The sequence below is a fragment of the Tachyglossus aculeatus genome (genome assembly GCF_015852505.1).
Source record: "Tachyglossus aculeatus isolate mTacAcu1 chromosome 12 unlocalized genomic scaffold, mTacAcu1.pri SUPER_6_unloc_2, whole genome shotgun sequence".
Taxonomy (NCBI): Eukaryota; Metazoa; Chordata; class Mammalia; order Monotremata; family Tachyglossidae; genus Tachyglossus; species Tachyglossus aculeatus.
In genome coordinates, this window is record NW_024044829.1 from 8,666,686 (window position 1) to 8,679,271 (window position 12,586).

General features: G+C 45.4%; 1 pseudogene; it reads right to left on the reverse strand.

The window, feature by feature from the left end:
- Positions 1-3,617: 3,617 nt before the first annotated feature.
- Positions 3,618-9,630, reverse strand: LOC119921337 (annotated as a pseudogene).
- Positions 9,631-12,586: the final 2,956 nt, after the last annotated feature.

Below are 12,586 nucleotides of genomic sequence, written 5' to 3' on the forward strand. Positions count from 1 at the left end.
ACCTGCCTCCTCACTCACACTCCTTTCCCCTGTAAATCCGTATTACTCCCTCACAGAGATCTCCGCTCTCTGGGCCCCACCCATCTTTCGGAGCGCCTCACACCCCACCTCGCCGCCCTCTCCTCTCTACCCAGTCTTGATGATCAGATTACTGCTCTCAACTCTACCCTTTCTACTCAGCTAGACTCGCTCGCTCCCCTTTCCCTTCGCCGCTCTCGCACCACTAACCCACAGCCCTGGATCACTGCCACTGTCCGCCTCCTTCGCTCTTATGCTCGAGCTGCCGAACGCTGCTGGAGAAAGTCTAAACACCATGCCAACCTCGTTCACTTCAAGTTTATCCTTTCCTGCCTTAACTCAGCCCTCTCTTCTGCCAGACAAAACTATTTCTCCTCCCTTATTGACACCCATGCCCATCACCCCCGCCAGCTCTTCCGTACATTCAACTCCCTTCTCAGGCCCCCGGTTCCTCCCCTTCCTCCTTCCCTCACCCCCAACGATCTGGCCTCCTACTTCATTAACAAAATTAAATCCATCAGGTCCGACCTCCCCAAAGTCTCTTCCCCCCTTTCTCCAACCCCCCGGCTCTCAACACTCTCTGCTACTCTCCCATCCTTCCCAGCGGTATCCTCAGAGGAACTCTCCTCCTTCCTCTCAAGTGCTACTCCGGCCACCTGTGCTTCTGACCCCATTCCCTCTCATCTTATGAAATCTCTCGCTCCATCCCTTCTCCCCTCCTTAACTTCCATCTTCAACCGCTCACTCTTCACTGGTTCCTTCCCCTCTGCCTTCAAACATGCCCATGTCTCTCCCATCCTAAAAAAACCCTCTCTTGACCCCACCTCACCTTCTAGTTATCGTCCCATATCCCTCCTACCATTCCTTTCCAAACTCCTTGAACGAGTTGTCTACACGCGCTGCCTAGAATTCCTCAACAACAACTCTCTCCTCGACCCCCTCCAGTCTGGCTTCCGTCCCCTTCATTCCACGGAAACTGCGCTCTCAAAGGTCACCAATGACCTCCTGCTTGCCAAATCCAACGGCTCATACTCTGTCCTAATCCTCCTCGACCTCTCAGCTGCCTTTGACACTGTGGACCACCCCCTTCTCCTCAACACGTTATCTGACCTTGGCTTCACAGACTCCGTCCTCTCCTGGTTCTCCTCTTATCTCTCCGGTCGTTCTTTCTCAGTCTCTTTTGCAGGCTCCTCCTCCCCCTCCCATCCTCTTACTGTGGGGGTTCCCCGAAGGTTCAGTGCTTGGTCCCCTTCTGTTCTCAATATACACTCACTCCCTTGGTGACCTCATTCGCTCCCACGGCTTCAACTATCATCTCTACGCTGATGACACCCAGATCTACATCTCTGCCCCTGCTCTCTCCCCCTCCCTCCAGGCTCGCATCTCCTCCTGCCTTCAGGACATCTCCATCTGGATGTCCGCCCGCCACCTAAAGCTCAACATGTCGAAGACTGAGCTCCTTGTTTTCCCTCCCAAACCTTGTCCTCTCCCTGACTTTCCCATCTCTGTTGACGGCACTACCATCCTTCCCGTCTCACAAGCCCGCAACCTTGGTGTCATCCTCGACTCCGCTCTCTCATTCACCCCTCACATCCAAGCCGTCACCAAAACCTGCCGGTCTCAGCTCCGCAACATTGCCAAGATCCGCCCTTTTCTCTCCATCCAAACCGCTACCCTGCTAATTCAAGCTCTCATCCTATCCCGTCTGGACTACTGCACTAGCCTTCTCTCTGATCTCCCATCCTCGTGTCTCTCTCCACTTCAATCCATACTTCATGCTGCTGCCCGGATTATCTTTGTCCAGAAACGCTCTGGGCATATTACTCCCCTTCTCAAAAACCTCCAATGGCTACCAATCAATCTGCGCATCAGGCAGAAACTCCTCACCCTGGGCTTCAAGGCTGTCCATCACCTCGCCCCCTCCTACCTCACCTCCCTTCTCTCCTTCTACTGCCCAGCCCGCACCCTCCGCTCCTCCACCACTAATCTCCTCACTGTACCTCGTTCTCGCCTGTCCCGCCATCGACCCCCGGCCCACGTCATCCCCCGGGCCTGGAATGCCCTCCCTCTGCCCATCCGCCAAGCTAGCTCTCTTCCTCCCTCCAAGGCCCTGCTGAGAGCTCACCTCCTCCAGGAGGCCTTCCCAGACTGAGCCCCTTCTTTCCTCTCCCCCTCGTCCCCCTCTCCATCCCCCCGTCTTACCTCCTTCCCTTCCCCACAGCACCTGTATATATGTATATATGGTTGTACATATTTATTACTCTATTTATTTATTTATTTATTTATTTTACTTGTACATTTCTATCCTACTTATTTTATTTTGTTGGTATGTTTGGTTCTGTTCTCTGTCTCCCCCTTTTAGACTGTGAGCCCACTGTTGGGTAGGGACTGTCTCTATGTGATGCCAATTTGTACTTCCCAAGCGCTTAGTACAGTGCTCTGCACATAGTAAGTGCTCAATAAATACGATTGATTGATTCATTGATATGTTCGCATCCATCCCAGCGCTTCATAAAGTGCCTGGCACTTAGTAAGCACTTACCAAATACCAATACCAGTTTCTGAACCGGACACAAGTCACAGAAAAAATGGTTAATTTTATTCAAATCACAAAGGGTTGTGTGAAGACTCAATATATTTGCCCTATATAGACTGGAAGGTAACGTCCACATAACAGCTACGAGCTTAACAAACAGTTTGTAGCTCATGATAAGGGTATAACTCAATGGGTTACATATGGCCACATAACAAGAGCAGCTCCATGGCCGAGAGGACAGAGTGTAGACTTGGGAGTATGAAGGACCTGGGTTCTAATCCCAGCTCTGCCATTTGTGTGCTGTGTGACCTAGGGAAGGTCACTTCATTTATCTGTGCTTCAGTTTCCTCATCTGTAAAATGGAGATTAGGACTGATAGCCCTGTTTTGGACTTGGATTGTGTCTAACCTGATTTTGTGTCTAAACTGATTCACTCGTATCTACGACTAAGCTTAGTAGAGTGCCTGAAACATAGTAGGTGCTTAACAAACACCATTAAAAATCATTTAACATCATTCCCAGGAGGACATATTCTGTAACACCAAGAAAAATAAATGTAAACAGCAGAGTAGCTCAAACAGGGAAAGAAATTGTTCTGTCCTCTGTCTAGAGGTTCAGCAGCATTCTGGGAAGAGTAATTGTCGATAACTGATTTCCAGGAAGGACAGATTCCCACGGAAAAACGAGTTGGGTTTGGGGAGGGAGTGTTTCATCGGCTTTAGTTATTATAACTGTAAAGGCATTTCCCATAGTAATGATCATGTAAATGACCAGGAATAACCCAATGAGAAGCCCCTGAAGTTTGCACATGTTGGAAAATCCCATGATAATTGATCCCATCACTTTGGAATGCTATTTCCCATCAAGATATCTTCAGAGTACTTTGTCTGTAAAAACAAGCACCCCATAACTGGTACTCAGGATAAGAATAATTGAATGGAGGGTCAATGAAAACAGAAATATTCTTAATACTTTATTATTACCACTTACTGTATTTCATATACTTCTAATTGTGAGTGAAGATTTCTGTTGTCATTAAGTTCATTAATAAATGTCACGTAATTTACATATGCTGTAAAGCATCTTCGTTCATTGGAACTGTTTCCATACCCCTGGACCACCCATTCACTCCATCTTCCCCAGGATTTATGCAAGCCACTCTGGAATATTTGATATTTATACTCAAAATCTATATCAGTATTCACCTGCATATACCAAGGAACATGGACAGGGACGTTGTCTGCTAATTTTGTTTTATTGTTTTCCCCCAGCACTTATCACAGTGCTCTGCACACAGTAGGTGCTCAATAAATACCATTGATTGGTGTTAAATGTGACTCAGTAGATACCAAGTCTGGGATTAGTGTATGATTCATGTAAATGTCTAGCTTTAGAGAAGCAGTGGATTAGTGTAAGATTCATGTAAATGTCTAGCTTTAGAGAAGCAGTGTGGCTCAGTGGAAAGAGTCCGGGCTTGGGAGTCAGAGGTCATGGGTTCTAAACCCAGCATCACCACTTGGTTACGCTGTGACTTTGGGCAAGTCACTTAACTTCTCTGTGCCTCAGTTACCTCATCTGTAAAATGAGGGTAAAGACTGTGAGCCCCACGTGGGACAACCTAATTACCTTGTATCTACCCCAGTACTTAAAACAGCGGTTTGAAGCACTTAACAAATACCAGAATTATTATTATTATTTCTCCCTCTAGCCTGTATTTATTCATTCAGTCGTATTTATTGAGCACTTAAAGTGTGCAGAGCACTGCATTAAGCACTTGGAAAGTACAATACAACAATAAAGAGACACAATCCCTGACCACAACGGGCTCACAATCTAGATGGAGGGAGACAGACATCAACAGGCTGTATGCTCTCTGTGGGTAGGCAATGCCTCTTTCAACTGTGTAGTATTGTACTTGCCTATTTGTTTATTGCAGTGTTCTGCACATAGTCAGTGCTCAATAATTGCCATTGATGATGATTATAATGACAATGATAATTTGGTCTACCTTAAGTGCTGGCTTATGCTTTACTGTATAGTAAATGAATCCCAGAGTTAGTATCCTCAGAGGTTGCCTGATACAACTCACTGAAATCTTCCCTAGTGAAGCCATACCTAAATCAGTGTAGTTGTTAAGTGTTGATGTTGAGGATGATGATGATGATGATCTGAAATGACAGTATTCACTGGGAGAAGCATGGTGAAGTGGATAGAGTACAGGCCTGGGAGTCAGAAGTTCATGGGTTCTAATCCTGGCTCCACCACTTGTCTACTGTGTGACCTTGGGCAAATGGATTCATTTATCTGGGACTCAGTTATCTCATCTGTAAAATCAGGATTAAGACTGAGAGCCCCATGTGGGACAGGGACTGTGTCTAACCTGATTTGCTTGTGTTCACCCTAACACATAGTACAGTAGCTAGCCCACAGTGCTAAATCAATACAACTATTATTATTATATTGGCCAAATCATTTAGACCTTAAGCTCCTTATGGGCAGGGAGCATGTCTACAAAAGCTGTTATATTTACTCTCTCAAGTGCTTAGTTCAGTGTTCTGCAAAACAATAAGCACTCATTATATGCCACTGTATGATTTGTAGGTTAACATTAGACTTGGGCAGATGTTTCTACTATTGGCCCAGATTGATGGCTCTTCAAAACTGAATTTCCTTGCCTCTCGCACTGTATGCTTCTGATTACACCTTTTGCCTTAAACTAATTCTCTAAGGATACCTAAATTACTATTTTCCCCAGCAGTACCTCTTTTCTGGGGCAACACAGTGGAAGGATATGTGATTTCTTTTTTTTTTCCAACCACCATGGAAACACAGATCACTTACCCTGCTTTCTCGTACCTGAATCTGAGTCTTGGTTACTTAGAAAAGACTATGAAAAACACTAAGCTCTGAGTGAAGAGTTAGTGTTTTCTGGTCAGAGATTTCAAACAGAGATTTCAATAGTCATCAAAACCATTTCCATTATCTCCTTCTCTTTGACTCTGATTCCGTTTCTTACCTTTTTCTCTCCATTCCCTAACTTTGGATCACTGGCCTGAGATATGGGACTGAAACTCTCATGGCAGATATACATTACTGTTACAAGACTCTAGAAGTATTAGTTCTACCTGAGAGGTTCAACTCCTGCAATTAATCACTTGGTTCTTAAAGTATTTGTGTGGATTCGATCCCAGATGGTTTTCTTCTGAAAAAAAAAAACCCTTTAATAAATTCTGTCTGCCTAAACAGACTTGTCAATAAAATAATTCTATTTGGATCATTGGATAAGAATCAAGAATATAAAAGGAAATTTATGCAAAATACACTGAGGAGTCAGTTTGAGTCAGGCTCAATGTATCTTATTACCTATTTACTCTTTCTCTCCTTAGTTAATGAACAAGTAAATTTAACTGCTGAACAAATAGAAGTTAAAGAAGGTCCCAACATACTGGATATCTGACTTCTTTTGCATGAGAAATGGACTGCAGACAGTGCAGAGATTTCATTTTTTGACATAGGTTTACCCTGGACACGAGAGAGTGAGTACTGAAGGCATATCTATACAGACCTGGGGTGATTGAGGTATCTGGGAATAAGAGTTTCTTGGTATCAGTACATGATGACCTGTTGGGTCATCTCTCTCTCATCTCCCTCACAGAGATCTCCGCTCTCTGGACCCCACCCATCTTTCGGAGCGCCTCACACCCCACCTCGCCGCCCTCTCCTCTCTACCCAGTCTTGATGATCAGATTACTGCTCTCAACTCTACCCTTTCTACTCAGCTAGACTCGCTCGCTCCCCTTTCCCTTCGCCGCTCTCGCACCACTAACCCACAGCCCTGGATCACTGCCACTGTCCGCCTCCTTCGCTCTTATGCTCGAGCTGCCGAACGCTGCTGGCGAAAGTCTAAACACCATGCCAACCTCGTTCACTTCAAGTTTATCCTTTCCTGCCTTAACTCAGCCCTCTCTTCTGCCAGACAAAACTATTTCTCCTCCCTTATTGACACCCATGCCCATCACCCCCACCAGCTCTTCCGTACATTCAACTCCCTTCTCAGGCCCCCGGTTCCTCCCCTTCCTCCTTCCCTCACCCCCAACTATCTGGCCTCCTACTTCATTAACAAAATTAAATCCATCAGGTCCGACCTCCCCAAAGTCTCTTCCCCCTTTTCTCCAACCCCCCGGCTCTCAACACTCTCTGCTACTCTCCCATCCTTCCCAGCAGTATCCTCAGAGGAACTCTCCTCCCTCCTCTCAAGTGCTACTCAGGCCACCTGTGCTTCTGACCCCATTCCCTCTCATCTTATGAAATCTCTCGCTCCATCCCTTCTCCCCTCCTTAACTTCCATCTTCAACCGCTCACTCTCCACTGGTTCCTTCCCCTCTGCCTTCAAACATGCCCATGTCTCTCCCATCCTAAAAAAACCCTCTCTTGACCCCACCTCACCTTCTAGTTATCGTCCCATATCCCTCCTACCATTCCTTTCCAAACTCCTTGAACGAGTTGTCTACACGCGCTGCCTAGAATTCCTCAACAACAACTCTCTCCTCGACCCCCTCCAGTCTGGCTTCCGTCCCCTACATTCCACGGAAACTGCGCTCTCAAAGGTCACCAATGACCTCCTGCTTGCCAAATCCAACGGCTCATACTCTGTCCTAATCCTCCTCGACCTCTCAGCTGCCTTTGACACTGTGGACCACCCCCTTCTCCTCAACACGTTATCTGACCTTGGCTTCACAGACTCCGTTCTCTCCTGGTTCTCCTCTTATCTCTCCGGTCGTTCTTTCTCAGTCTCTTTTGCAGGCTCCTCCTCCCCCTCCCATCCTCTTACTGTGGGGGTTCCCCAAGGTTCAGTGCTTGGTCCCCTTCTGTTCTCAATCTACACTCACTCCCTTGGTGACCTCATTCGCTCCCACGGCTTCAACTATCATCTCTACACTGATGACACCCAGATCTACATCTCTGCCCCTGCTCTCTCCCCCTCCCTCCAGGCTCGCATCTCCTCCTGCCTTCAGGACATCTCCATCTGGATGTCCGCCCGCCACCTAAAGCTCAACATGTCGAAGACTGAGCTCCTTGTCTTCCCTCCCAAACCTTGTCCTCTCCCTGACTTTCCCATCTCTGTTGACGGCACTACCATCCTTCCCGTCTCACAAGCCCGCAACCTTGGTGTCATCCTCGACCCCGCTCTCTCATTCACCCCTCACATCCAAGCCGTCACCAAAACCTGCCGGTCTCAGCTCCGCAACATTGCCAAGATCCGCCCTTTCCTCTCCATCCAAACTGCTACCCTGCTAATTCAAGCTCTCATCCTATCCCGTCTGGACTACTGCACTAGCCTTCTCTCTGATCTCCCATCCTCGTGTCTCTCTCCACTTCAATCCATACTTCATGCTGCTGCCCGGATTATCTTTGTCCAGAAACGCTCTGGACATATTACTCCCCTCCTCAAAAACCTCCAATGGCTACCAATCAATCTGCGCATCAGGCAGAAACTCCTCACCCTGGGCTTCAAGGCTGTCCATCACCTCGCCCCCTCCTACCTCACCTCCCTTCTCTCCTTCTACTGCCCAGCCCGCACCCTCCGCTCCTCCACCACTAATCTCCTCACTGTACCTCGCTTCTCGCCTGTCCCGCCATCGACCCCCGGCCCACGTCATCCCCCGGGCCTGGAATGCCCTCCCTCTGCCCATCCGCCAAGCTAGCTCTCTTCCTCCCTTCAAGGCCCTGCTGAGAGCTCACCTCCTCCAGGAGGCCTTCCCAGACTGAGCCCGTTCTTTCCTCTCCCCCTCATCCCCCTCTCCATCCCCCCGTCTTACCTCCTTCCCTTCCCCACAGCACCTGTATATATGTATATATGGTTGTACATATTTATTACTCTATTTATTTATTTATTTATTTATTTTACTTGTACATTTCTATCCTACTTATTTTATTTTGTTGGTATGTTTGGTTCTGTTCTCTGTCTCCCCCTTTTAGACTGTGAGCCCACTGTTGGGTAGGGACTGTCTCTATGTGATGCCAATTTGTACTTCCCAAGCGCTTAGTACAGTGCTCTGCACATAGTAAGTGCTCAATAAATACGATTGATTGATTGATTGATTGATTGTTGGGAAAACAGTTTCCTTAGTTCATGTGATCACCTACCTAATAAATCTTTGTGATAGAAATTTTTTCAGGGCAACAATTACCTCCCTGTTTCTCAGACTGTATATCATGGGGTTAAATACTGGTGTTACAGTGGTGTAGAAGAAAGACAGAAATTTGTCCACATCTACTGAGTGGCTTGATTTGGGCCGTAGATATGTGATGATACTAGATCCAAAGAACGAGGTGAGAACAATGAGGTGGGAACAACAGGTGGAGAAGGCTTTGCACCTCCCCGTGGCCGAGGGTAACTTCAGGATGGTGAAGATGATTTTGACATAGGACACGAGTATCAAAAGAAATGGGGCTGTTACAAAGAGCAGGGCCACAACATAGACAGAGAGTTAATTCATAGATGTGTCCCCACAGACCAGCTTGAGTACTGGTGGGATATCACAGAAAAAATGGTTCAGCTTGTTGGAATCACAGGAGGGCAGGGAGAATATCTGACCCGTCTGACCTATCAGGACCAGGATGCCACTGATCCAGGAACCAGCTGCCAGCAGGACACACACCTTGTGGCTCATGATGATTGGATACCACAGTGGGTTACAAATGGCCACGTAACGATCATACGCCATCACAGACAAGAGAAAGCACCCTGTGGCTCCAAGAATTAGGAGGAAACACATCTGTGCAGCACACAAAAGGAAAGAAAAAGTTCCATCCTGTGTCTGGAGACTCATCAGCATTCTGGGCAGAGTTACAGATGTATAACAGATTTCCAAGAAGGAGAGGTTCCTAAGGAAAATGTACATGGGTGTGTGGAGAGTTTGTTCCATAGTAGTTATTATAATTATGAGTCCATTTCCTGCCAGGATGATCATGTAGCTGAATAAGAAAATCCCAAAGAGGAATTCTCTCAGTTTGGGAAGATCCAGAAATCCCAGGAGAACAAATTCTTCTACAGTCTGATTTCCCTGCTCCATTTCTTCTAAATTACTCAGCTGTGAAAAGGACAAAATCAGAACGTTTGAATAAAACATGTAGCCAAAGCACACAGAGCATCCCGTACTCTCAAAGCCCAGAAAAAAAATCAGTTAGTTCTGTTCTAATAGAGATCACTATCATTTACAATGGGCATTCCTATATATTTTATCTCTTCTGAACAACCTCCAAACTCATGGTTGCCCCTAAATAATATATGTAGAAGGAACTAATGTGAATGAGGGGGCAGCTGAGTAGCAGTGGTCAGACTGATTGAAAACCTCAGGGTGCAGGTGGCTGCCATTCCCTGTTATTCTCTCAAGCAAACATATCGAATGATGCCCTGCATTCTTAGTTGTACTCTAAGCACAAGGGTGTCACATAAAGTTTTTTGGCTCTACACTGTGGGAGAAGGTCACACCTCTGCCCCTCCACTTCCTACACAATTCAGAACAGAAAACCCACTCTACCACACAGATGACGCCAACCTGTTCTCCTTGCATGTGCAGGAAATCACTGGGCTCCAAACTCATAAACAGCGGAAACTTGGGAAACATTCATAGATTTTAGAATATACCATTTCATCTTTTGTTATCTTAAGACTGTCTGATTACTGATGAGACCTACAGGGGATTTAATAATTATGGTATTTGCTAAGTGCTTACTATGTGCCAGGCACTGTACTCAGTGCTGGAGTAGATACAAGGTAATCGGGTTGGGCACAGTCCCTGCCCTATATAGGACTTGCAGTCTTAATCCACATTTTACAGATGAAGTAACTGAGGCCCAGAAGAAAGAAGTGACTTGCCCAAGGACACACTACAGACAAGTGGAAGAACCAGGATTAGAACCCAGGTCTTTATGACTCCCAGATCCATGCTCTAACCAGGAGGCAAAGATTTTTAATGCTACAGGCTTGAGTTTTTCCATTTCGCCTGGACTGCTTACTACTAGTAATGGGTGACAATGGAAAATGAAGATTTGGGGTGGTGGGGATTGGGACAATCTACCCTTAATTCCTCTAGACTGTAAGATCATTACGGGCAGGGAAAACGTTTGCTAATTCTATTGTACATAGTAGGTGCTTAATACATACCATTGATTGATTTGTCTGTGACAAATCTGCATATTTTAAGTGATGTCCGCAGTTTGGAGTAGACCCAGCCCAGGACAGGGGAAGTCTGTGAATTATGATAATTATTAGGGAACAAAGAAAGGCAGTGGTGCTACAGTGGTACTAAATTCACATTAATTTTAAAATGTTCCCTAGATAAAATCTGGATAATTAAGAAAGAAAAAGCATACAATGTGCCCCTTGATATTCAGAACTTCTAATAATCAGCTATATTTATATCATGGGTGGTCTTAATTGTGTTTTTTTCTTAGTTTTTGTTTTATTTATTTTAAAGAAAGACTAAAAATATCAATCCCCTCATGGTGTGTTTATGGGTGGGAAGGAGGCGGGAGGGGGTAGGAGGGAAAGGGAGGAGTCGAGGTACACAGTCCAACATTCTTTCTTGCTGGCCCTCATGTAAAGGAAAACAGTGTAGCCACCTTCATGATTTGAGTTTAATGACATCTAGAAGGATTGCAAGTGATTTTCACTAAAAATTTACTTAGCAGATAGAGAATGTAAGCGTAAACATCCTATAAAAAAATGAAGAAAAATAAATGTTAAAGGAAATGCAAATCCAGTTTTATAAATTACCATAGGACCTGGTTAACTTACCCACTTAGGTAAATAGGATGCTTTTTGATTTTTGAGCACTAAATAGTCAAAGTACAGATTAGAATTCTATGATTTCATACTGGTTAGTTGCAACAATTACTTTTCTGAATGTATATTGAAGTCCCGTCTTCAGAAGGCATAAATCTTCCTACATCATTTTCATTTTTAAAATGATATAATTTGTATTTGTTTCTTACTTTACTATTGCTTCCCATTAATTTACTTCATTTCTTCCAATGACGAAACTCCACTTAAATACTGTGGGTCTCTGATGGCGATCGTAGTTTTTGCGTCTTTGAGATAACCAAGATGCATTTGGACTCCAAAGAGGTTCACTGGCCTTAAAATAGAAAAGGGCCTTTCTTTTCTGCTCTGTGGGGACTGCTATTCTCCCTTGTTATTTGTTTAATGAACTCCCTCAAAAAGGCAATCTAGACTCCATGGCCAAATCCCTTCTTTCTTCTCTTACACACAGCAGTATGGCTTAGTGGAAAGAGCACAGGCTTGGGAGTCAGAGGACATGGGTTCTAATTCTACCTCTGCCACTTGTCTGCTGGGTGACCTTGGGCAAGCAACTTAACTTCTCCATGCCTCAGTTACCTCATCTGTAAAATGGGAATTAAAACGTGTGAGTCCCACATGGGACAACATAATTACCTTATATCTACTCCAGAGCGTAGGACAGTGCTTGGCACATAGTAAGTGCTTAACAAATGCTTTTTTTTTTCCTCTGGAGCCTTTTTCTCCGTGGACTGTACTGTATCATTTCGAAGTTTCCCTCCTCCAGGAACTCGGAGGGGTGATTTCTCTTAGGTTAGGTGTGCTTATCCATAGTGATTCCATGACTTCTTCCACCCATCAAGCACACCTGGCATAGTTTCCCACTACTCAAGAAATGCTCATGATGCAGAGACACTCACTAAAGGAAACAGGCTAAGAAATACAAAAGTCAAAGGAAGACAGCGATGGTAAAAAGCAACCTTATTTTTGCACCTTCTGGCCCCTGGAGATGAAGCTTACCACCATTGTAAAGACTGGGCTTAGTCAGGGCCACCGTGTCTAGGCATGAAGCCAAGCCTGACCAGATGATCTGAAACCATTCCCATTTTCCCTCTCGTGATCCAAATTTCAAGACTTCTATACCTTCCCTTCAACCCAGCTTCCCTCCAAAGACACCAAAGGCTTCTCTTTAAAACATAAGGCAGGAAAGGGATGTTGGGAATACACTC